Source organism: Mustela nigripes, chromosome 1 (genome assembly GCF_022355385.1).
Source record: "Mustela nigripes isolate SB6536 chromosome 1, MUSNIG.SB6536, whole genome shotgun sequence".
Taxonomy (NCBI): Eukaryota; Metazoa; Chordata; class Mammalia; order Carnivora; family Mustelidae; genus Mustela; species Mustela nigripes.
This window is the reverse complement of record NC_081557.1, coordinates 47,663,711-47,687,882: the sequence shown is the minus strand read 5'-3', so window position 1 is coordinate 47,687,882 and position 24,172 is coordinate 47,663,711. Positions and strand designations below refer to the sequence as shown.

The following is a 24,172-nucleotide window of genomic DNA, read 5'->3' as shown; positions in this document are numbered from 1 at the left end:
AATCTTTAAAAAAAAAAAAAAAAAAAAAAAAAAAGAATTTTCCTGGGTCTGGGTTGTAAGACAGTTATGAGAGTCTAAGTATGTGTCAAAACTCATAGAACTATATCCCCCCAAAGTTAATTTCATCATATGTTAATTAAGAAAAAAGTTGTCAGCTTAGGAGCAGACACACGACTGAAGGTCAGTGAATGCTGGTGGTTTTCCCCTTTACGTTTCTTCTGTATTTCTAGGAAAGCCCCCTACATCTGACAATTTGTATTTTAATGTTTGCTTCAGTGATGTGTCTCTCTCATCAGGTTGTGAGACTTTTCAGGGCAGGGACCACCCTTATTTCATTTGTTTGCCTCTATTTCCCTGATGCCCAGCCGCGTCCTGTACAGAATGGGTGTTTAATTTAATCACCGTGTGGAATGACTGACTAATACTGCTGTAGCAGCCTGGTGTCTGCTGAGAAGGGAGGCTTGAACAAGGGTGTGATCACACATTTTGGGGTGGGGATGGGGATGGGTAGGTAGCAGTCGGAGCCCAGGAAGCTGCAGAACCAACTTCTGTTTTCGTTAGTGTCTGTGGTGTGTGGTGTGGGAGCATAGCACAGGGTTGAGAAGTGGTGCAATGGAGTCACACAGCCCTAGGTCTAAGCCTGGCTCTGCCTTTAGCAGCCATGGAGACTTGGAGAAGTTCTTGAATCTCATTTAGACTCGGTTTCCTTGTTAGAAGTGCAGCAATAATAGTAGGTGTCTCCTGGAATTGTTGCGAAGCTCATGAGAGACAATGCGTGAAGGGCACTCAGGACAAGGCCTGGTGTGTGGAAGAGGCTCAGTGATGGTTACCTTTTGCTATTCACACTTGCTGTGTGACATATAGGCGGGTAGCTGCACCTCTCCAAGCCTCAATTTATTCAGCTCTTTGAGGAGGGTAGTTCTTTGGAGGGTTGTAAGAATTGAATGTATGCAAATGGCTGGTGCACGGATAGGTGCTAAATCCGTGTGTTTTCCTCCCTCAGTGTGATGGTGCAGATTGTGAGGGCTGGGCTCTATAGCAAGTTTCCAATCAGCTCTCTCATCATCCCACGACCTGTAGCACTCAGCTCTGGGAGCCACCCCCCAACAGCATGGTGACTTGACCAGGGCCTGGGTGCAGGTGCTGCAGGAGGCAGTCCTCTATTCCCTGAGTGGCCCACATGGTGGGGGTGAGGCATGACAGCCTCTGGCCCCTGCCTGTGTGCTTCTGAAAAGGTCCAGTGAGAACTTCTCCTTTTCTCCCACCCATCTCACGGCTAGAGGATTTCTGAGCAACAAAGCCATACTATAATACTGTCATCAGATCTGTTTTGACATGGGGTAGAAGTTGACTTGCTTTCTCCCTTTTGTATTGTCCCCCCATGGGGCCCGTTGGGTCCTGGGGGACTGTGTGGACTGTGGCCAGATGGAATCTGGCACCAGGTGGAATCAGTGCTGGGGGAACTCAACCTTGAGAGGAGAGGCTCCACCTGCAAAATCCAGAGGCCTGAAGGAGTTGGCCTTGATAGGAGGTGGTACATAGGGAGGGAGAGAAGCCCCATGGGCTTCCTGCACGTAGCTGGTGCTCTGGCCAGCCTGGGCTAATTTGGGTGTGGGTGAGTATGCCCAGAAGTACTAGCATGATTACTAAGAATTGCTTTCCCTCCTTAGGCTTTGGGTCTTATTTCTGTATGTCCAGATGGCTGTGGGCACCTCTCCGTGCTCCCTTGCCTCTAGTTTCCCCTGTAGCCCCCATGTTGTACATGCTGCCAATGATCTTCCCAAGTCACATTTTGGTTTCCTGTGTCCTATGTGATTTTCTTTTCCAATTCCACGTGACTTCCTTTGCCAAGCACTCCATCCCTTCAGATCTGGCCTTAGTCTTTCTTAAGACTCTCTGGACGGACCTCCTACCACTGTGGTTTTCCCTGGCCCTCACTGCCTCAGGCTCATTCCACACTTATTGCAGTGCCCTATCTTTGCTCAGCTAGTTCTGCCTGGCTGGGATTAACTTCTTCTACCCTCCCCTTCAGCCCTCGGTCCTGTCCACATCAGTCTTCGATATCTTCTGGAATGCTCGGGACTCGCTTGTCCTGAACTTTCCCTGACTTTCCCCGCCCCCACCGATCCCTCTGTCATCCCAGGACTAACTCCCATAGCACACAGTCGAAAGCAACTCAATTTAGCACGTAATTAAAATGTCTTGTTTTGTGCCCTGAAAGGTTTTGAGTATATTCTCTTGCCTGTAAGTTTGTCTTTTTTTGCACTATTACTGGGATTACTAAAGCACAACTCTGATCATTACTTCTGCCTTGTAAAGGGAGTGCAGTGGAAAAGGAACATCCCTACCGTGTGCCAAGCCTTGTTCTATCTGTTGCATATACACTTTCCTTTAATGCTCGACCACTGTATGAGCTAGGTGTTACTGTGTTTTAGAGATGATGAAACTTAAGAGTGGTCTACCTTTACTTACTAAATTAATGTAAACTCTAACCTGCCCTTCAGTGCTCCCACAATCTGCCTTTGGCTTTCCCAACTAGTTCACATTACACAGTGTTCATTTACTTCATGCTACAACCATCTCAAATGTGTTCTTTCTATCTAATCGCTGTGCCTTTGCTTTAGATAAATTTTCATCTCAGTGCCTCTCTGGCTCCCATTTGCCTGTAAAAATTCCACTTGTCCACAAAGGCCTAGATCAGGGTGTCTTAACATCAGCATTAGTGACGTTTTGGACGTTTTCGGATCTTTGTGGTGGGGAGCTCTCTTTGTTGGATGTTTAGCAGCTTCCCAACTTCTATACACTGGATATGGGTAGCAAACCTCCACCATCACTCCTTCTTCTCAAAGTTGTGACAACCAAAATGTCTCTATTGCCAATTGTCAGTTGCCCTGGGGAATAGAAGTACCCCCGATTGGGGCTCCTGGGTGGCTCAGTTGGTTAAGCGTCTGCTTTCAGCTCAGGTCATGATCTCAGGGTCCTGGGATCAAGCCCCACATCGGGGTCCTGGGATCTAGTCCCACATTTGGCTCCCTGCTCAGAGAAGAGTCTGCTTCTCCCTGTCCCCTCTGCCTGTGCCCCCCACTCCCTGCTTGTGCTCTCTCTCTCTCAAATAGTAAATAAAATCTTAAAAAAAAAAAAAAAGTAGTGCCCCTGGTTGAGACCTACTGGCCTAGAGTAAATGTTTTCTCCTAGAAATCTTGTTGTTTCCCTATAGTGGGAAATAATTTTTTGTTTTCCATGCTCTAGAGTACTTGGCATGAATCTCTCATTCGGCATATTGCTCTGCTCTGTAATTAGTGCTCTATCCTGTTAGACTGTGAGTGCCTCTAGGGCCAGAAATCAGGTCCTTAAACATCACTGTTTCTCCCATAGTATCTGGTGCAGGGCCTTACACATAAAGGTGATGAGTTAAGTTTTTTTGAAATTTGATTTGAAAGCAATGATCTTATCACTTAGTGCTCCTTCAGTTGTTTCCTTAGGGCAGAGCAAGAGTGCAAGGTTGGTTGGTCAGCGGTATGGGGACAGTATGCATTGGATTTGTGAGTTTCCTGCCAGGATAGTGGCTGAGTTAGTGGTGGGCTGTGTCTAGGAATGTGAGGGTCTAGGATCCAGATACGACATTCTTTGTTTCTGTATGATGTGTATGTCTGACCTCTGTGACTCCTTCCCTAACCCTCTACCCTATGCTGTGAGTCACATACAGAATCTGGATGGAGGTAAAATCATTATAGTTAAAAATACTAGGAAAGATGTAGAGAAAAACATGTAGAAGCAGGGCAGAGATGAAAAAAAGAGGAAAAAAGGAATTCTGAAAGACTGTGTGACTGAGCAAAAGTATGCACAGTCTTTGGAGCAAGAAAGATGAGGGGGTTAGGTTTACCTTCACCAAGAGTTAGTTGCATGACCTTGGAAAGTTTCTTAAATCTGCAAGCTTTCATTTCCTCCTGGTCAAATGGGGGCATTGGTCTCTGCCTTGAAGGATTCTAGCAAAGACGAAACGAAATTCTGAGTAGAAAGTGCCTGGCTGGGACGCCTGGGTGGCTCAGTTGGTTAAGCGTCTGCCTTTGGCTCACATGATCTCAGGGCCCTGAGATCAAGCCCCACACTGCACTGGGCACCCTGCTCAGTGGGTAGTCTGCTTCCCTCCCCCTCTGCCTGTGGCTCTGCCTGCTGGGCTCTCTCACTCTCTTTCTCTCTCAAATAAATAAATATTAAAAAAAGAAAGAAAGAAAGTGCCCAGCCTGTGGTTTTGTTCACGTTGGTACTATTATGTCCTCCCCCCCTGCCACTGCTCCCACTTGCAAGACCCATGCTGGGGACTTTCCCTGCCCTCGCACACGGAACCTTTAAAAGAAACCTGTGGGGGTAGGTATTACTTTTCCAATAAAACCAATAAGGAAACCGAGACTGAATTAGCTCATAGTTACCTCTTAGATCTTTTGCAACTCAGATCTACATGAGACTGATGAAAATGTTCTAAACTTGTGGTGATGTTTGCTCATCTCTGAAAAAGCTAAAAACTCTTGAGTTGTACACTAAATTGGTACGTAAATTATATTGAAATAAAGATGTTAAAAAAGTGAAAGTGTCCCTACAACACTGGTTGTTGTAGCGGTCACCTCTGCCTTGACTTGCTGTAGTCTAATCCCTGGGAACCCAGAGGGTTCTACAGGAAACACTTTGAAACCCATGTTGAGTTCTGTCTCCATTTGCCCCACTCCTGACTTTGACAGATATGCAGAGGGCTTCCAAGTCAGAAGTGCCATGGTATCTGGAAGCAAAGACCCCTAGTTAGCTAACTGAGGGCTAGGTTGCCTGTTGTTGGGGTGAGTGTGGATGTTTTTTGAGGACACCTGACTGAAGAGCCCTGGGGCATTCTCTTTGGGAGAATCCATCCTCTTTTTCTCTCTCTCCCTGCCTCCCTCCCTTCCTTTTTCCTTTTTATAGTTGTCACTTATGGGAAAGCTAAGGCGGTAAGAAAGTTGTGGGAGAACCCAGGTGGTAATTCCCTCTCACCCACATACCAGGAACCTGAATCAAATTCTTGGCACTTATTATATGGAGCTCCAGGAGGGGCGATGTCAGAGGCAGCTGGCTATGTTGTCCTGGTTTTATTTTTCCTGGATTCACCTTGTGCTCAGGGCCTCCCTCTGATTCCCACTGCTATTGCCGTGCCAGCCCCTGGGAATTGGAGCTTTCTTTCCCCTTGGTCCCTGGACCCAATCCTGAACATAGATTTCCTTCCTTCCTCTTTTAACGGCTTTGACTGCCTGGCACTTTTGCCTTTTTTTCCCTTCAGTTTGCTATATGCAAAATAGGGCAGAAAAGAAATAATTGCAAACAGCTTTTCAGATAACCTCAGCATGGGTTTCTGTGTACATTTCTGTTGCTGCAGTAATTCTTCTCTGACCTGAAGGATTGCTAGTTTGGAGGCATCTCTCTGGTTTTTTGCCTTCTAGCTTCCTGCCAGTCTCCTGGTGCAATCACCATCTTATCTCCTGCCTTGTAGAACATTCTGACCCCCTGCCCTAATCTCGGGAAAGCACAGATTGAGGTCTGCTCAGGCCTTTTGGACAGAACAGAGATGAGTGATACCATGAATGATAATCGTTCTTCAGGTGAAATCTGGTCCTTAGGCTAAGGGAATGACCCGTCCCCATTTTTTCTTGTAAACATTTAACTGTAGGGTGGCGGTAGCATTCACCTCCCAGCTCTCACTGAGTTCAAGCCTTGCTCATGCATTCAGCCCAAACTCTTCTGAATATCTCGAATAAAGTATTTGGACATTGCCTTTTTAAAAGTCTAAGCATAAGCTTTGGAGGCTGACCTGAATTCAGATCCAAACTTTGCGGTGCAGAGCTGTAAGGCCAAGTAATCTGGAGCCTCACTTTCCTCATCTGCAAAGTAGAGATGAAAATAAGGTACTCTTTGCCATTGATAAGCCCTCAGGGTAGCGAGAGAGGCAGACCTGGGACCTGGCTGTGACAATGGCACATTTGCAGGCCGTGATGGTGGCGTGCGCAGGACTGTAGGAGTTGCGAGAGAAATAAGGGCGAGGTACTCTAACATGTGCTGGGATAGCAGAAGACGCCTTGTCAGCCAGCACTCAGGGCAAGGGACCAGTTGCCAGACAAGCTGAGCTACACATCAGAGGGAGTAGGCCTAGTTTGCAATCTGTCCCAGTGTCTTGGCCAGATACAGCATGAAGCAGCAGTTCCCCCAGATGGGACCGCTCATGTTTCCAGGAAAACCCAGACGGTGGTTTGCTTTGACAGACAGGGAAATTCTTTCTCACTACGCAGACTGTTGTTTTCCTCACCACCCCCCACCCCTCGCTGGTGAGTCTGCTTTGTCTGTTCTGGACTGCAGTCCTGTCAGTGACATGGACTAGGTAGATTTGTAAGACTTCTCTGTGTGTTTGTATGTGTAGCTGTGTTTATGCGCCTCGTGTTTGTTTTTTTGCGTGTGTGTACATCATTTTATGCCTTTTTATATTTGTATGTCTTGCTGTATTTAAGCGTGTCTGTATGATAGGAAGTGGAGGCAGGAGAGAAACATAGATCCAAGGACACAGGAACTGAGAGAAAGCTGGGTCGAGAATCAAAGAGAAGATAAGGAGGAAATGGTTAGGCAACAGCACAGTATGCAGGACCTGGAGGTGAAAACAGAGGCGGAAGTATAATCGGGAGTCCAAAGATGCCGTTAATGTAGGCTGGCGTGGACCCTACATGGTGGTGGGCAGAATGCAAGGATGGGTCATCTAGCAGCCAGAAATGGCCAAGTCCAGAGAGAGAAAGAGAGAGAGAGAGAAAAGCCCTGCTTCAGGGATAAGCTTCCAAATCTTCCTGTCTAAGGAGGAATCAGGGGCTGGCCTCACCTGCCTTTGGACCTGGTGTTTGTGTTGATTTACGCAAGTCTCTCTCTGCATGTCTGTGCATGTGTATCCCATTCAGTATACTTCATGGCATTAGAAACAATTGGTTTTGATGTAATGGTTGATCCGCTTGAGGCTTTGTGACCCTCCCCTTATTTGTTCTCATGTTCTCCCCCACTCTCCTTCTCCAAACATATTTTGTGTCTGCTGTGTACTGGATATGCACAGACTAACAATGAAGACAATTTTTCTGCTTGCAAGGAGCTCACATGTTAGTGAGGCAGGAGAACATACATGTCCTAATAGATGTTGTGATGAGAGAGTAGTTCATCCCCATACTCTGGAATTTTTTTTTTCCTGGAATTTTAAGAGGAGAGAATTTCACTTATCCTAGGATGCCAGGAGCACAACCCAGAAGAAGTGATGCCTGAGATGGATTTTGGGAGATGCAGAGAAGTTAACCTGGGAACAGAGGTGGGAAGGGTAAAGCCAGTGAAGGAAGTCAGTGGTTCTTTTAACTTGAGCATAGAATGTAAGTAACAGTGGGACCGGGAGGGAGAGGTTGGAGATGACATGAAGTGGGAATGACAGGCATTAGCCAGATTCTTGCCATACTGAGGAACTTGGATTTTATCCCAAAGATGATGAACTAGAAGGACTGTAAACAGAGATGGCTCTCATTCTGACTGACAGGGTGTCAGAAGCTGGCTTTGCAGAGTAGGTGAAACTGGAACTTGGTTTTTATTTTTTTTTTGTCCCCCCCCTCCCCCGGAACTTGGTTTTTAAAAAGATGAGCAGGGTTTCCTGATGAAAAGAAGAAGGAGGAGCATCCCAGGAAGAAGGAACTTCATGAGTAAAGGCAGGAGGCAAAACAAACAAACAAACAAACAAAACGGCAAGTTTGGGAGACAATCAAGTAGGGAGGTGTCTAGGGAATCGTTTCTTTGTAAGATAGGGTTATCTTTGATGGCTGGTGTGTGGTTCCTATAAGATAACAGATGGTAACAATCCTTTTTGACCCATAATGCTGCATGAAAATGTCATTAGTGGTGTTGTTATCCAGCTTCTTCTTTTTCCCTTGGTGCCCAGCAATGCTAGACCCTCCCAGCTGTAGGTCAGGTAGGCATGAGAAGAGCAGTGTGGCACAGATGCACCCGTCTTTTCTTGAGCCACCTGGCATCTTGGAGAGCAGGAGCTAAGATTAGAAGTCTCTGGGACTCAGAGGTCAGGGGCCGGTTGGCTCAGAACACACCATTCTCCACAGCATGAGCCCTCCTGCCAAAGGAGCTGAGTTCAAAAGAGTGAAACAATTATGAAGCAACTTTTAAATATAGGCACCGTGAGGGATGTCTTACATGATCTCATTTTCTCCACGTCATCCCTGTGAGGTTGTCTGCATTTTACAGGCTTACAGTGACCTTGTGACCAAGTGCTGTATCTGGGAGATTTGTCCCAGGTATTACTTCAGAAGGCTTTCGATGTCTCTGGGGGGTGAGCAAGCTCTCTAATTAGTTCAGAGTGGAAAACTCTGTGGGTTTGAGGCAGTGTGGGCTTGGAAGGATTGGAAAGAGAGTTTCTGGGCTCTGTCCTTGGGACTGAGGATGGATTCAGCCATACCCTCCACATAGAATAGTGGTTCTTGCCGACAAGGACTGACTCTCTCTGTATCTGTCTCACTATGGTTTGTTCATTCGTTTGTTCTTTTGTTTGTTTGTTCATTCCTTCCTTTTGATTTTATTTATTTGAGAGAGAGAGTGTGAGAGAGAGCATGAGCAGAGGGGCCGTGTATCGGGACAGGGAGAAGCAGGCTCCCTGATGAGCAGGGAGCCTGATGTGGAGCTCGATGTGGGGCTTGATATGGGGCTCGATTCCAGGACCCTGGGATAATGACCTGAGCTGAGGTGCCCCTCATCTTGGTGCTTTAGATATGTCTGATGAATCTCTGTATTCAGGGCATCTGGGTGGCTCAGTAAGTTAAGTGTCTGCTTTTGGCTCAGGTCATGATCTCAGAGTCCTGAGATCGAGCCCTGCATTGGGTTCCCTGCTCAGCTGGGAACCTGCCTTGTTTTTTTTTTTTTTTTTAAATAAGATTTTATTTATTTATTTGACAGAGAGAGAGATAGTGAGAGCAGGAACACCAGCAGGGAGAGTGGGAGAGGGAGGGAGAGGCAGGCTCCTCGCTGAACAGGGAGCCTGATGTGGGCCTCAATCCCAGGACCCTGGGGTCATGACCTGAGCAGAGGCAGATGCTTAACTGAGCCACCCAGGTGCCTCAAATAAAATCTTAAAAAAAAAAAAAAAAAAAAAAAATCTCTGTGTTCTTGGATCCCCGTACAGGGCATGTCACATAGTGTTGCTCATTTAAATGGCTGGTTGGGCAAATGAATAAATAAAATGCCTCTTAATAAAGGCTTCTAGAACACCTAATGTCTTCACTACTCCCTCTTCCTTCCCTTGGGGTACTAGAACACACGAATAGATTTTGTTCTTAAGGAAGGTTATTTGGTATTGCTCTTTGACGCATAAACCTAAATTCTCCCTCTTGCAGTGATTAGGAGCCAGAAGCTTGTAAAAGAGGAACCTGAGTTTGTCTTACTCTTTGTCTTACTCTTTTTTTTTTTTAAAGTATGCTCTTGGCCCACTGTGGGGCTTGGCTTCACTACCCCCAGATCGATCTGCATGCTCTACCAGTTGGAACATCCAAGTGCTCCAGTCTTACTCTTTTATATTCTCTGTTCCCAAGCCTTTCCCCTTGTCCCCTCACTGCCTAAAGGTGAGTGGCATTTAAAAGGAACACATGGTGAATACTCAACTCTTCTGCCAAGTGTTCTGTTTTGGAAATGGAGTCCAGGAACTTTTCCTGTTATTAAGTGCTTGGCTGGAATTGGGTGTCCCAGAGTCTTGGAAAGTCATGCGTAGGGCCAGTAGTATGGGGGAAAAATTGAGAGGGGAATCGGAGTTGACTCTTGTTTATAGAGGTTGTAAGGGAGAAAGAATTCCTCAATACTTGAAGCTGTAACAGAGGGAGGAGTAGGTATATTTAATCAAGGGTCATGACCCCCTTCCTGTTTTTTGTAGAGTTTACAAACTAAGAATGGCTTTTGCATTTTTAAATAGTTGGAGGGAAAAATGCAAAGAAGAGTTTTATGGCATGTGAAATTTCCATGAATTCAAATTTCAGTGTCCGTAAATACAAAGTTTGACTGGTGCAGAGCCACTCATTTCATATTGTCCTTGGCTGTTCTCACAAGAATTGTGTAGAGTAACAAGTTCAATTGAGTAGTTGTAACAAGTTCTACCAAGCCTAAAATATTTACTGGTTGGTCCTTTATGGAAAAACATTTGCCTGGCCCCTGGTCTAACCCATCATTTTTTTAAAAAACAGCTTTATTGAGGTAAAATACACTTACCATATAATTAAACCCTTTTAAAGCATATAATTCAGTGGTTATGAGTATATTCACAGATATGTGCAGCCATTACCATAGTTAATTTTAGAAACTTTTCATCACCTCAAAGAGAAACCCTATACACATTGACTATTGTTCCCCTATCTGCCTCTTCTTCACAGCCCTGAACAACTGCTAATTTATTTTCTGTATTTATAGTTTTGCCTTTACTGGACGCTTCCTACAAATGGAATCATATAATTTGTGGTCCTTTTTTAAAAAGATTTTTTAAAAATTTTATTTATTTGACAGAGAGCACAAGTAGGCAGAGCACCAGGTGGAGTGGCAGGCAGAGGGACAGGGAGAAGCAGGCTCCCCACTGAGTAGAGAGCCCAATGCAATGGTTCGCGGACCCTTGGGTAATGCCCTGTGCTGAAGGGAGATCCCCAGTATGTGGTCCTATCTGACTGGCATATTTTACCTAGCATACAATTTTCAAGGTTCATCCATGTGGTAGCATGTGTCAGAATTTCACTCCATTTTATGGCTGAAGACTGTTCTATTGTATGAACACACTACCTTTCCTTTTTCTTCTCCTCAGTTGATGGGCATTTAGTATGTTTTTACCTTTGGGCTGTTATGAATAATGCTGCTGTATACGGACATGTACAAGTTTTTGTGGACATACATTTTTACTTCTCTTGGGTATATACCTTGGAGTGTCATTACAGGGTCTTATGGTCACTGTGTTTACCTGTTTGAGGAACTGTCAAACTGTTCTCCAAAGTGGTTGAACCATTTTGCATTTGTGCTGGCAATGAATGAGTATTCCAATTTCTCCAAATCCTCACCAGCACTTGTTATTATCTGTTTTTTTTTTTTAATCACAGCCATCCTTGTGGATGTGAAATAATATTTCATTATGGTTTTGATTTGCATGACTAATGATGTCAAACATTTTTTCATGTGGTTATTGACTGTTTGTATATCTTCTTTGGAGAAATGCTTTATTCATATCCTTTGCCTGTTTTTTATTCATATTCATTTTCATTCATATGTCTTTATTCATATCCTTTGCCTTTTTGCCTGTTTTTTTAAATTGGGCTGTTTTGTCTTTTTACCATCAAGTTGTTAAAGTTCTTCATATATCTTAGATACAAGTCCCTTATCAGGTATGTCAGTTGCAAATGTTTTCTCCCATTTTGTAGGTTCACCTCTCACTTTTTTGATAGTGATCTCTGAAGCACAGAAGTTTTTGATTTTGATAAAGTCCAGTTTATTTATATTTGTTGCTCTGCAGGCTTTTGATGTCCTATCTAAGAATTCATTGTCAAATCCAACATCATGGAGATTTACCCTTGTGTTTTCTTCTAAAAATCTTAAAGACATCTGAAGCTTAACATACTTCACATGGATTCTAAGTACCACCTCATCTAAAACCTGCTATACTCGCAGGCTTCCTCATCTCGGTTGAAGGCAACTCCATTGTTTCAGTTGCCTGGCCCTGAAATACTCTGAATCATTCATATTTCCTTTCATACTCACACCCACTGATAAATCCAGTGGGCTCTACCTTCAAAACATACCCCAAATCTGATCATTTCACACAGATCACAGATCACTGTGTCTACAGTCAGTTTTCAGTGTAGTAGCTAGCGAGTTTTACAGGAAAAAATGCAAACCAGATCATTTCACCCCTCTGCTCAAAATCCTGTAATAGCTTCATTTTTCTTTTAGGGCAAAAGCCAGAGTGACCAAACGAGTCAGGAAAGCCCTGTGTGGTCTGGCTTCACCTTATCATTACAGTTTCCCTATTTATTATAGGTCATAAGTCTCCCTGGGTCTTTCACTCCAGTCACACTGCTTGCTGTTCTGCAAACACATCTTGTTGTTTCTGTCTTTGGGCCATGGTTCTAGCTCTTACCTCTGCCTAGGATAGTCTTCTCCCAGATATCTGCTTTGATAATTCCCACATGTTTGCAAATATTTTTTCTTTTCTTTCTTTCTTTTTTTTTTTTTTTAAAGATTTTTTTTTTTTATTTGACAGAGAGAAATCACAAGTAGATGGAGAGGCAGGCAGAGAGAGAGAGAGGGAAGCAGGCTCCCTGCTGAGCAGAGAGCCCGATGCGGGACTCGATCCCAGGACCCTGAGATCATGACCCGAGCTGAAGGCAGCGGCTTAACCCACTGAGCCACCCAGGCGCCCTATTTTTTCTTTTCTCAAACTTCTCCTAATCGATGAGACCTTTCCCAGACCACCCTATTTAGTAATGAATTCTGCTTACTCTACCCCATTTCTGGCACAGACCTACATTACATATCACTTCTTTTTAATTTGTTTTACTCTTAAGGACTCAGTCACCTTCTGGATTCTGTCATTTAATCATTGATTATTATTTATTGTCTAGAATATGAGGTTCATGAGGGCAGGAGATCTGTTTTATTCAGATCCTAAATCTCTGCTAAATCTCTAGCCGCCTAGGATAGTACCTGGCTCAGTATTGGCATTCAGTAAATACTGTTCAGTGAATGAGTGAATCTTATTTAAAAAGAAGCAGATATATTTTTTCATGTGGATTCAAATGACTATCTAGGGTCACTTACCAGACTTGAGAACTTCCTTTAGTGTTTTTTGTAAGGTGTGTCAGCTAGCAATGAATTTTCTCGGTGTTTATCTAGAAGTATCTTTATTTTGCCTTCACGTTTGAAAGATAGTTTTGCTGGATATAAGATTATTGGTTGACAGTTCTTTCTCTTAGCACTTTGAACATGTCCTCTCCCTGCTGTTTGGCATCCATTGTTTTTGATGAGAGGTTACCTGTTTTAATTTTATTGAGTTTACTTTTTTCTTTTTTAAAGATTTTTAAAATAGATTTTATTTATTTTGTTGACATAGACAGAGAGAGAGATCACAAGTAGGCAGAGAGGCAGGCAGAGAGAGGGGGAAGCAGATTCCCCACTGAGCAGAGAGCCCGATGTGGGGCTCTATCCCAGGACTCTTGAGATCATGACCTGAGCCAAAGGCAGAGAGTTAACCCACTGAGCTACCCAAGTGCCCCAAGTTTACTTTTTTTGTGACAAATCATTTTTCTCTTGTTGCTTCCAAGATTTTCTTCTTGCTTTTGTCTTTCATTATTTTCTTTTTCAAAGATTTTAGTTATTTATTTGAGAGACAGAATGAGAGAGGGAGAGAGAGAACACGAGAAAGGGGAGGGTCAGAGGGAGAAGCAGACTCCCTGCTGAGCAGGGGAGCCCAATGCTGTGGACTCAATCCTGGGACTCCAGGATCGTGACCTGAGCCTAAAGCAATCCCTTAACCAACTAAGCCATCCAGGCATCCCTGGCTTTCAGTATTTTCTATGATGTACCTCTGGATCCATTTGCATTTATCCTATCCTTTTTGGAGTTTATTGAGCTTTCTGAATAATGTTTTTCAATAAAGTTGGGAATTTCCCAGCCGTTGTTTCTTTGAATATTTTTTTCTGCTTCTTTCTCTTTATAGTCTTTTTTTGATTCCCCCATTATGCCTATGTGTTTAATGGTATGGCACATTTCTCTGAGACAATTCATTTCCTTCATTCTTTTTTTGCTCTTTTAGATTGTGTAATTTCTTTCAGTCTCTCTTCAGGTTTGTCAGTTCTCTCTTCTGCCTGTTCAGCTCTCCTGTTTGAGCCCCTGACCTATACTTTTTTCTTAGTTATTGTACTTTTCAACTTCACAAAATCCATGTGGTTCTTTTTGGTAATTTATATTTATTGACATTTTTTACTTGATGTGACTTTGTCATCACACATTCCTCTAGTATTTGAACATATATATAATGTCTTTAATCAATAAGTCTTCTTCTGTTAAATCTGATATTTGATTACTCTCACAGTTTCCTTTGCTTGTGTTTTTTTTCTGGTATGTGGGTCATATTTGCCTCTTAATCTGTATGTCTTGTATATTTTTGTTGGGAACTGGATGTTTCTGATAGTATATTGTAGCAACTCTAGGTACTGGTTCAACCCCTTCAGCTGCTTATTGTTTGCTTGTTCATTTGTTTGGTGGCTGGCAAGATCTTATTTGTGGTCCATTCCCTCCCACCCATTCCCTTCAGTGTGAAGCCTCTCCTGTTGTTCCTTAGAGGGTAAAGCTTTGGATATGTCCATAGTCACTTTTGGATGACAATGGTTTGGGTAGGACCCTCATTGACTCTCTTTTCCTGGCCACATTTAGCTGTTAAGTGTAGTCTTCTGATTATTGTTTTCAACAGTGTTCCACAGACAGATCCAATCATATTGGGGCTCCTCTGAAAGGATAGTTCCTGAGATAAGTGTTTGAGATTTGTTGTTAACCCAGGAGGACTCTTCCCAGCTCATTCTCCTATTCTCACCAGCAAATTCTCCAGCCTACAGTTAGCTTTTATCTCTAATGAATCTACCAGTCTCCTCCTAGATGCCTTTTACCACTACCTTCACTATTTTTGAGAATGCACTTGGTCTTGAACTTCTTCACATTCTGTTGCAAATAAAATAATTTCCTTTAGGAAGAGGTTTAAAACTCTTTGTAAAGCCTGCTCTCCACCCAGGCAAAATCTCTGAGCCATGGTTCTGGAGCTGGAGGTGGGGATAATGGTGTGCTTCTCTTTGAGTGTTTTACCCCACTTTAGGAGCTGAGCACTCAGTGGTGGCATGGTAGAAGCTTCAGGCTGTCTTGGCTTTCCTCTCCCAGAGTATATTTGCTGTCTTATAAGCCAGGGCAATTGCAGTCAGGGCCTCAGGATCCTCAGTGGCTTTGCATCCAAGGTGAAGTCCCTGCTTCTTAAGTGGGGGCTGAGTAGAAGCAGGGAGGCCTGCTTCTTGGCTGGACTTACCTAGAACTTAGCCTAAGCCACAGTAACTGGAGGCAGAGTGAGAAATGGAGATATACTGCTCCTCTCACACAGATAGCCCTTGAGCTGGGAGCTTGGGGTCAGAGAACCCTGTGTTCTTGGTGGCCCCAGTCTAGAGTGGAGTTCCTGGCTTACTGATTTGGAAGTGGGGAGAGAGAGAGGGAGCAGATACTAATTCAGGTTCTACAGACTCTATCACAGTTCTTACTGAGTTTCAGGATATATTCTTAAGCAGATGTTTCTTCATTTGCTGTATGCTTTAGGACCATTTCCAGAAACTTTAAACAGTTGTTTTAAAAAATTTTTTCTTGTCAGTTTCACTGGATAATGGGTCCGTGGAGCTTCTCATGCTATCAAGCCAGAAGTCCCTGCTGATTCATCAATTTTTGAAAACATCCTTACCCACAATACATTCTGTGCAGTGCTGTGTATTCATTCTCTGAAAGATGTGGCAGTGTTGACCCCAATTAAGAAGATGATCCCTTTTCTCTAGAGGAATAGTTTTAAATTAGTGACCTATTTCTATCCTCTTTTTCATGAGACAAAGATTCCCTAGCCAGTAGTACTTGGCTAGCTTATATACTTTGGTCCTTAAAATTTATAAGACAAGGGGCACCTGGGTGGCTCAGTAGGTTAAAGCCTCTGCCTTTGGCTCAGGTCATAATCTCAGGGTCCTGGGATAGAGCCCTGCATCAGGCTCTTTGCTCAGCGGGGGACCTGCTTCCTCCTCTCTCTCTGCCTGCTTCTCTGCCTACTCGAGATCTCTATCTGTCAAATAAATAAATAAAATATTTTAAAAATGTTTATTAAAAAAAATTTACATGACAAGAGATGTCAGTGTTTCCCAGTCTTTGCCATTCTGGCCAGGTGCCTAGAAGGCTGGAACTTGAGATGCTTCCTTTAGGATTTAATCTCTATCATGTGCCCCATTGGTCTCATGACATCAAGGATGATCCCATGACAAGGACTGGGCCTAAGAAGGATTCTCTGTACCTGTGTATGTGCTGGGGGCTGGGTGCTAGGTGCTAGATATATGGGAGAAAAAGGGAAGGTGTAGTTGCTGCCTTGGAAGAAGTTCCTCTAGTGGTGGAAATAGCCATGTCAGTGGATGAGGATACTGCAGTAGCATGAGAGAATGCTGGGATGGAGTCATAGGAGAAGAACTTACCTATTAGTTTTGCCCATGCATAGAGTTGCTGACATGTAATTTGGGTCTAAAGAGATGACTGGAATGACCAAGAGAAAAAGTAGAGTGTTTGGGTGAGGGAATAGCATATGCAAAGACATTAGACTGGTGAAGAGCTTGATGCTTTCAGAGACTTTCAAGTAATTCATTATCACAGGAGATGGGAGAAAGTGGCAGTTGATGTGGCAAAGAAGTCAGGTAGGGTGTTGCATAAGGTTGTAGAATTTTGGTTTTAATTGGAGTTAACACTTTCAAAGTAAAAATCATAGAGGAGGATACAACAGACCTTCAAGGTCTGTAGGTTACAAGTACCTTGTCTTAATTATCTCTATTGCTGATCTCTTGGCACATGGCCTTTATATAGCAATGACTTAGGAAATAGCTACCTTTTACCTCCCCTGTGGGTCTTCTTTACATATGAGGGATCAGCATCACTGGAATAGTGAGCTCCAGGACTGCACATTCTTAGTATCTTTATATTCTTCTTACAATACATTAAATATATTCATATTTAAGAGAACATCACTCACACACAGGGAACTTATTTTGTGCCAGGCACTATTCTGAGTACTTCATGTGAATTAATTCATTTGTAATACCCTTAACATGAGGGTATTCTGAAGTTTTGTACTATGTTATCTCCATTTTACAAATGATATGCATCGTACACTGAAAGTAAGTGCTAGAACCGGGATTCAAATCCAGGCAGCCTGGCTCCAGAATCAGGCTCTAAGCCATTAGGCTACACCAGATCCGAGCCAGTGTAACCCTCTGGCCCCTAGCTGAATATCTTTATTTTAGATTGGCTGACAGTTTGGGGACCGTTTCCTTCCTTTTGTGTAGGGGAGATAAGATGCATTGACTAGTTGTGGTATGCTAGGCCCCCTGCTGGGTGTTGTAGCGTGAGAGACATTCATTCAGTTCTTTAATAACTACATACCCTGCTCTGTGCCAGGCCTGTGCTTGGAAGCGGGTTTATGGAGCTAAATTACTGATTCGTTTAGGTGTTCCAGAGAATTTGTAAGACGCGGGTTAGAGATAATGACAAAATATAGTGTCTATATTTGAGTTGCTTAGAGATAGTAAGGGGGGGTAATTCAATAGTAATTACAGTGTAATGGGATAAGTACTGTCATAGATGTATGCCCTGAGGACTAAGAGAACAAATGGAATAGGGCAATTAACTTGCTTGGGAGAGGTCTGGAAAACTTCACAGAGGCAGTGACTTTTTCTCTAGCAGATAAAGAGAAGGAGAAAACATTTTAAATGGAGCACCTTGTATAAACGCCTAGAGGTATGATGAACATGGTTTGTTCAAGAAGCCTGAAGTGGCTTGATGTATCTAGAGCAAATGTTGCTGAACTTTTTTATTCTTTTTTTCTTCTTTAAAAAAACTTTTTTAAAAAAAGATTTTATTTATTTATTTGAGAGAGAGAGAGAGAGAGAGAGAGACCGACCTAGCACTAGTTGGGGGAGAGACAAACAGAGGGGAGCCTGATGTGGGGCTTAATACCTTGGGATCATGACCTGAACCAAAGGCAGATACTTAACCACTGAGCTACCCAGGTGCCCCATGGTCAATATTTTAGGCTTTGTTGGCCATATAGTCTCTGTCACAATAACTCAACTCTGCCTTTGTAACATGAAAGTAGCTATGGATAGTACCTAAACAAATGACTGCGACTATGTTTCAGTAAAGCTTTATTTGTAAGCAGCAGCAGCAAGCTGGATTTGGTCCATGGCCATAGTTTCTTGACCCTTGGTCTGGACTCTGGGTATCTATCTGGTAAGGAGGGAGAACGGCTGCCTGGAGAGTTAGTCTATGACCAGATTGTAAAAGGCCTTGCAAATAAGGTCAAGAAGCTAGGGCATTATTCTGTAGGTGATAAGGAGCCATGAGAGTTTAAGTAGGTACATTCGTATAGTTTACAGATTTGTACTTTACAAAGGTCATTCTGGTGACTAATGTGGTAGATGGAGTGGCAGAAGTGGGACTAGATGCACAGAGGTGAGTGAGAAATGACTGTCCTCTCGGTGCCCTCAGCAATAGCTTCTGATGTCACTGTGGACAGATACTTCCCCTATGAGACATCCAAGTCCCAGCACTTTGTACAAATGGCATTTAGAGCTCTTGTAGCTAAAACATGGGTCCTTGTTAGATGTCGAAGAGGTGAACAAGAGTTGGGAAGCGTCTTAGATCTGGGATGTGTATCTTTTGTGTTCTAAATAGTGTGGAGGTATGAGGAAGGGGCTGAGTGGGAGTGGGGGTGCTGTGGTTTGGTTTGGGAGGGAGGGTGAGTAGTTGGGAATACAGTTGGAAATGGGAGGAAGGAGTAATTTTCTAAGGAAACACCCAGGAGCTCTGCCCGGATCCCTGTACCCAGGGGCGCTCTGCTCTTCCAGCTTTCAATCTGTGATTTCTGTTCACCACTGAGGCTGGCTGTGCCTGTTTTGTTGAGGATTCTAGAGAGATGTTTCCTCTCTGTCTGTCCTCACCCACATCTCATTACTGCTTCACCCGGGCTAGGGATGGGATTGCATTCTTTGCGCCACCACCAGGAAGATCACTTTTCTGAGCTCATAGAGCTAAATATACCTCGTGACAGCTGGTCCCTGCTCTTCGGAGAGCTACTGAGCTGTGGCTGTAGCCAGTGCTGCATTCCCCATGGTAAGGCAAGACTTTTAGGGAGCCTTCTCAGACCTTCCTGAGAGAAGAGCTACTACTTGCTCTGAGTCTGAAATAGTAAATCTTTGTTGTAGGGGCCAAAAGTTGCCTCTTTGGTTTGGTTTGGGTTTTGCTTTTTGTTGCTTTTAAACTTTGTCTTCAGACCTTAGCTATTAGCTGGATGGGGGCAGTGTTCAGAGTGGTATATGGCAGTGCCTACCCCAGGCACCTTGGACGTCAGAGTTCAAGTTTGGTATAGCATTCTTGTCTGCTGTCTTGATGACTGGATCCCTGGGACCTCCATCAGAGCCAATATGGTTTGACTGGGGAGATAGACCGAAACACTGGTGAGGGTCTACAAGGCGCAGAGGAACCATCTTTGATGAAGAAGGTTTTTCTTTTGCTTTCACATCCGTATCTCACCTGCCTGCCAATAATAACAACCGCTAACATTTGATTTGTGCTTTACAATGTAACAGAGTGCTTCTGTGGGCATCAGGCATCACGAGCTCTCTGCCCTCAGCCCAGAGAGCACATGGCTCTTCAGAAGGGGGCAGCTGACGCTCAGCTCTGGCACATTGTTGCCAGCTCCCTCTGCAAAGTCAGGAGTGGAGCCCTGGGGGTGGGGGTGGAGGCCCTCATGACCTTCATCAACACCCACTCCCCCACCTCCAAGCCGCTCTAGATGACAACATGGACATCATGTCCTTTGATATGGACAATTGATTTTTTTCTTAGCTTTAAGTAAAATGTGAATAACAACATCTTCAGAAAATGATGCATTTTGAAGTTAATTTGTAATGGGCAACCTATATGAAAATAAGGAGTGGGGCGCCTTGGTGGCTCAGTGGGTTGGGCCTCTGCCTTGGGCTCAGGGTCTGGGATCCAGCCGCACATCAATCTCTCTGCTCAGCAGGGAGCCTGCTTCCCTCTCTCTCTTTGCCTGCCTTTCTGCCTACTAGTGATCTCTCTCTATCTGTCAAATAAATAAATAAATAAATAATCTTGAAAAAAGAAAATAAGGAGCTTTCCATGCTGACGCCAGCTCTTGACAAGTCCCTGAGCCACCATTTCTTTTCCAATCAAGTTGCAGCCCTTAAGCCCTTAAGATCCAGGAGTTCAGTGTCTAGATCTTTAGATTTAAAAAAAAAAAAAAGATAGCTTGCAGATGCCTGGCTGGCTCAGTTGTTGGAGCATGGGACTCTTGATCTCAGGGTTGTGAGTTCATGCCCCATGTTGTGTTTAGAGATTACTGAAAAATAAAATCTTAAAAAAAAAAAAAAAAAAGATAACCTGAAAAGCTGGATTTTCTTGGTATGAAATTTGATTTTTTAAAAAAGATTTTATTTATTTATTAATGAGAGAGAGACAGCATGAGGAGAGAGGTCATCAGGAGAAGCAGACTCCCTGCTGAGCAGGTAGCCTGATGTGGGACTCAATCCTGGGACTCCAGGATCATGACCTGAGCCAAAGGCAGTCACTTAACCAACTGAGCCACCCAGGCGCCCTGAAATCTGATTTTTAAATATGGGTTCAATTTAGAAAATGCTCTATGGACCTTTAAAAGATAGGTGCAAAGGCAGCTTGTGACTTCTACAAGCATGCCTCATTTATTCCTTAGCACACTTAGATGAGAGGGACGCCTAGTTCTCATTCTGAGAGGGAAACTGGGTCAGAGAGGCCGAATCGCTTGCCCAAAAGTCATACAGGAAGGAAGGGGTCTGTTTCTCTAAGTTGTGCACCCTTTCTATTTATAGTATACTGCTTCTCATCCTCTTAAGGTCTGATTGGTGCATCCCACTTCTTTGTTCTCAAACGAGGTTCCCCTCAGCTTCAGGCCCTTCCTTCAGGTGTAGCTTCTGTCAGCCCACATTCCTCATTTGGCACATCTTCTCGCTGGCCTTGTTTTCTGCTCCCACTCCTACTCTGTGGTGCGGATGGAACCTGTGCATGAGCCCCGTGCAGGTCCTCCTTGTACTTTCTTCCCATGAGTTTCTCTGCTCTCCCTGTACCTCAGTGATCAGACTTGCCTATGAAAAGCAGTTTATTTCTTATTGGTTCCCAATAAGCAGCTGGTATGTGTTGTCAGATAGTTTCCTAAAGTTAGCTGGGAATGACAGAAAAATCTCCTTTTTCTTGGAGATTTTGGCATTTCTGCTCCTTAGGCCTGCATATCATGTGTGTTTCTCTAGTCTTAGGTTAAGAGGGTCTGTGTTAGAGCCCAAGAGAACCAACACAGGGTATACCTATATCTGTAATTGGAGGGTTACAGGTTTGATCTCTTTAAAACATTTGTAAATCCCGACAACTTTCCATTACGTCCACACTACTTCCTCATTTCGAGCTGGATTATTGTAATAGCTACCAAACTGGTTTCCTTGCACCTACCCTTGTCCTCCTATAGGCTGCTCCCCCGCACAGTATTTACAAGTCTTTCATTTATTTTATTTTATTTTTAAAATTATGTTCAATTAGCAACATACAGTACATGATTAGTTTTTGATGTAGTGGTTCATTAGTTGCATATAAAACCCAGTGCTCCTTACCACATGTGCCCTCATTAATACCCATTAGAACAGTCTTTAAAAAATACATAAATGTAGGGGCACCTGGGTGTTGCAGTTGATTAAGCATTGGACTCTTGGTGTCAGCTCAGATGGTGATCTCATGGTTGTGGGAGCAAGCCCCAAGTCAGGCTCCATGCTCAGCAGGTAGTCTGCTTGAGATTCCCTCTCTCCCTCCACCCCCCGCCCCCAGCTCGTTCTCTCTCTCTGGAATAAAGAAATAAATTTTAAAATGTATATATAAATGTGATCACGTTGCATCTCTGTTCAAATTCCTCTAATAGCTTCCCTCTCAGAGTCAAAGTCTAAGTCCTTATAATGGCCTACATGGGTGCTTAGGATCTGGACCTCTGGTGCTTCCCTAGTTCATCTTCTACTAGTCACTACCTCTCATTTCTCTTTAGCCACACTGGCCTCTTGCTATTCCTTGAACATACTGAGCTTGTTCTTGCCTCAGGGCCTTTGCATATGCTATTCCCTGTGCTTTGGATAGTCTTCTCCCAGTTATTCTGCTTGCCTTTCTCCAACATCTTCTTCAGATATATGCTTGAAAGTTACCTTCTTTTTTTTTTTTTTTAAGATTTTATTTACTTATTTGACAGACAGAGGCACAGCTAGAAAGGGAATACAAGTAGGGGAAGTGGGAGAGGGAGAAACAGGCTTCCTGCTGAGTGGGGAACCTAATGTGGGACTCAATCCCAGGACCCTGGGGTCATGACCTGCGGCAAAGGCAGACACTTAACTACTAACCCACCCAGGTGTCCCTGAAAGTTACCTTCTTAATGAGACCTTCTGTGACCCCTCTAAAATGACTCCTTCTCCATGAATACCACTACTCTGCATTCCCTGTTCCTTTTTTGTTTGTTTGTTTTATTGGAATTACATAAGGGGATGTTAGCTCAATAACAATAAAGATTTGTATCTGTTTTGTTTATTACTTACTGTATTTCTAGTGCCTGGAACTATGCATGGTATTTAGAAATCTTCTGTCTGCTGACTAAATGAATGAATGAATTTCTGTCTCCAGACTGGCCATGTCAGACTGCTTGTGACTGTGTCTTCCCTGAGATGTCCCAGTGTCTGCTATCTAAGGTCTAGTGATCTCATCACTTAGGTGTCCAGTGAGAACAGTCAGACTCTCAACAAATTAATAAAATTGTCCTAAAATTAATTTTGAAAAATAAGCAGCTGAGATTGACAAGAAATATTCTGAAATATAAGAGCTATGGCAAGAGGAGGTCTAGGCATTAGAAATTATTTTTGAAGTATAAAATAAGATGAAAGGGATAATAAAATAGTCAACAACTAGTATAAAAATAGAAATGTCATTTAGTGCAAAAGAATGCAGAGACTAGAAATATACTTGAGTATACATAAGGACTTAATTTATTACTAAATGGCATTTTTCAAAATGAATAAAAGATAATTTAATGAATGAGGTTGGGATAACAAGGTGGCGACTTGGGAAAAAAATGTTAAAATTCACAGCTTTACAGCATAAAATGAATCGAAGGTCAGATGGCCTAAAAAGCTGACTATTCAAAAAATCAAAAAATATTTCGTTTTTCTAAGAATTGACAAAATCTTTTTGTTCAGGGCTCTTTATCACATCACTTGTGTAATCGTTATTAAAAATAAATTCTCACGGATGCCTAGGTGGCTCATTGGGTTAAGCGGCTGCCTTCAGCTCAGGTCATGATCCTAGGATCCTGTGATCAAGCCCTGCATCGGGCTCCCTGCTCAGCAGGGAACCTGCTTCTCCCTCTCCCTCTGCCCAATGCTCTGCCTCCTTGTGCAAATGTGTGCTCTGTCTCCCTCCTTCTCTCTCTCAAATAAATAAATGAAATCTTTAAAATTTTTTTCCTAAAAGCTTCGATTTCTTTTGCTTCTTTCTTGTAAGAGTATATTATGAAAAGAAATACCAATAATTAAAGGACAGCACCTACAGTGCTGGGGAAAAATTTGGACAATAAAGTCAGAAATCCTGGGTTGGAATACAAATCTATCACTTATCAGCTGTAACCTTGAGCAAATGTTTGAGTTATCTAATGCCATATAACCAACTTCCCCCAAAGTCAATGGCTTTAAACAGCAACAACATTTATTTTGTTATTTACCTGTAGTCGGGTCATGGCTCAGGAGGGACAGCTCATCTGTGTCCACTTGGGTTCAGATGCAGTGACTCAAAAGCAGGGGGCAGGAATCACCTGAAGTCTCAGTCACTCATATGTCTGATCCCTGGGCTGTGGAGACATCTCTGTGTGTTTCTAGTAAGTCTTTCCGCATGGTCTCTTCAGAGTGGTGGCTTTTGGGTAGCCTGGCTTTGTATATAGTTGTTGACTCAGGGTTCTAAAGGCATGTTTCCCAAAAGGGAGAAAGCCAGGTAGACTCTGTATTGCCTTTTTTCACCTAGCCTTGGAAGTCATTTGACATCACTGCTGCCACATTCTGTTTGTTAGAAGATGAGTCACTCATGTCAGCCTATATTCAGGGAGAGGGGAATTCACCTTCGGTGGGAGGATTGTCATAGAATTGTGGACACGTTTTAAAACCATCATAAATAATTTAATGTCTCTAAATTTAATGTGATTTGGGGTAAGTTGCATTATCTTAGAGTT

At 43.3% G+C, this 24,172-nt stretch overlaps 1 protein-coding gene across 4 annotated transcripts in view; it reads left to right on the top strand.

Annotated features, from left to right (window-relative positions):
- Positions 1–24,172, top strand: part of STIM1 (stromal interaction molecule 1) — a 191,202-nt gene that overhangs the window by 108,223 nt on the left and 58,807 nt on the right. The gene's annotated exons all lie outside the window — the stretch shown is intronic.